Source organism: Arachis duranensis, chromosome 8 (genome assembly GCF_000817695.3).
Source record: "Arachis duranensis cultivar V14167 chromosome 8, aradu.V14167.gnm2.J7QH, whole genome shotgun sequence".
Taxonomy (NCBI): Eukaryota; Viridiplantae; Streptophyta; class Magnoliopsida; order Fabales; family Fabaceae; genus Arachis; species Arachis duranensis.
In genome coordinates this window covers 3,666,877-3,669,353 of record NC_029779.3, presented here as the reverse complement: position 1 = coordinate 3,669,353, position 2,477 = coordinate 3,666,877, and positions in this window count along the sequence as shown.

The following is a 2,477-nucleotide window of genomic DNA, read 5'->3' as shown; positions in this document are numbered from 1 at the left end:
AGTATTACGAGGCGGGTACCTCTCTCCCTGCCCCCGCCCCGTTTATTAAACGGATACCCGTCCTTCATCCCCGCGGGGAGAAAATGACTTCCAAACCTGTCCCCCGGTGGGTAAATTCTCGCGAATATCCATCCCGCCGGGGGAAATTACCATCCCTAAAAGAGACTTAGGCAGATATTTGAGGGCTATGATAACAAACAATCGAAGGGAAAAGAGAATTATAAAGACATGTTGGGAAGAATCCAGAATAAGCTTAAGGGGTGAAAGGGAAAATATCTATCCCTTGCAGGGAGATTAACTTTAATATAATTAGTGTTGAGTCCAGACTTAAATTTTAATATGCAATACGAGAAGATACTGAGAGAAATTTGCCAAGAGGTAGAAAAGATCCAAAGAAATTTCATTTGGGGTGAGGACAACAATTAACGAAAAATGCATTTGATTTGGTGAAACTCTTTGTTAGCCAAAACATGAAGGAGGCATTGGATTTCGTGACTTAACAACAGTGAATGATGCTTTTTTGCTCAAAATTTTATGGCAAGCCAAAGAAAATCAGAAGCATTGTGAGTGAAAATATTAAGTCATAAGTACTGTAATGGAAAAAGCTTGAACAATCAAATCAAAGTGAAGATTACAGATTCCCCTCTTTGAAAGGAGTTAATAAAATTATGGCCTATTTTTCAAAATTTTTCCACCTACTACATTGGAAATGGGCCATCAACTCTTTTCTAGAAACATCAATGGGTGAAAAAAAAAGGTTGTCTGTTTATTTTGGCTCTAAATCCTGACTCAATTGACCCTAACAGCTTTGTTTGGGAATGGACAAATCTAAATGGAGACTAGAATATAGACAAGCTCTACCAAAATCTATCCCCAAATATTGTGAAAAATCATTGTTACTCTTACTCCCCAAGCATAATTAGAAGATGATAGAATTGGATGGAAACTATCACAAGATGGAGATTTCTCTCTAAATACTACATATAAATCTCTCAAGAGCTATTCGAAAGAAGGAAATACCATTTAGAAAAAAAAGTATGGAGTTAGAAGGGACCACAATGAGCTAAAGTTTTTTTTCTGGACAGTTATGCACATGAGAATAATGACAAACGAAAGAAAGGCAAAGATATTTGGTGGTATAGAAAACTGCTCTTTTTGCAATAGTGGAACAGAAAATACTTTACATACTCTAAGAAATTGTCGCAAAGCATCCACCATTTCAGTCAATTTGTTGAAAAGTAATGAAATCCTAGGCTTTTTCCAATCAAACTGGAAGGACTTGATTGAGGTGAATTTATAGAAGCAATTAAGGAAAAACGATAACCTAAATTAGCTAGATACCTTCATCACAATTTGCTGGAGAATTTGGTATTGAAGAAATAAAGAAATGCATGACACAAGTTACAACAGACCATAACAATCACATTAAGAAATCTACAAACAGGTGCAAGATATTAAAGAAGCATTAGAGAAGGATTACCTGGTAAAAAAGCAAAGAGGAAGAACTGGAGAGAAACATTGGTTGGCATCCTCCTCCAAGGAGTTGGATTAAATTGAACATTGACGGCACGGCGCAGGAAAATCCGGTTGTTACTGGGTGCGGCGGTATCCTCAAGAATGAAGAAGGAAGTTGGATCGCAGGTTTCACCTACAAGATAGGGGCTAGAATGACTTTTCTAGTAGAACTCTTGGGCGTAAAAAATGGCTTTAATTTAGCTTGGACCATAGACTTCAAGAGAGTGGTGGTGAAAATTGATTCTACAACAGTGGTTAGACTTTTGAATGGAGGAAAGAAGTTAGAAAGTCACCCAATACAAATGTTAGAGAGATAAATGAGATGAGAAAGAAGGACTGGAACATATTTTTTATATAAAATTATAGAGAAGATAATAGATGTGCAGATTATCCTGCGAAAATGAACTTAAAAATAGAATCTAATTTTGTTTTTTAGGATGTGTCTCCTCCTAAAGTAGCTAGAATCTTAAGTGAAGATAATAGAAGAATTATCTTATCCCGTTTAATTTATAATTATTGCTTTTTTCTAGACTTTTGTTCCTCTGAAATACTTCAAAAAAAAAAACACTCAGCCAAACTGTGTCGATATTTTCAAGAGACATGAATAATAACTAAAGATCGTCAAGAGATAAACCGTAAACGTGTATTTCATACTTTCATGTATAAAATAAAAAGATAGAATTACTCTTTTCATAAAAATAGATATATAATTTACCGCGAAAGAAGAAATTATTTTTGACAAGACAACGAAAATAATTTTTGGGTCTAATTTGATGGATGGTAAATCCAAGACAAAGCCTAGATAACAACCATATCATGTAGCAAGACAGTGAGACAGGGCACTCGAGCCCACTAATACATCCACTGGGCTTTGTTTTTCTATTTTTGGGCTGGCCTCCTTCCAGTTTCACATTTGACATTCATGCATTGGACAAAACAAATAACTATTGTTTGCATCAAGA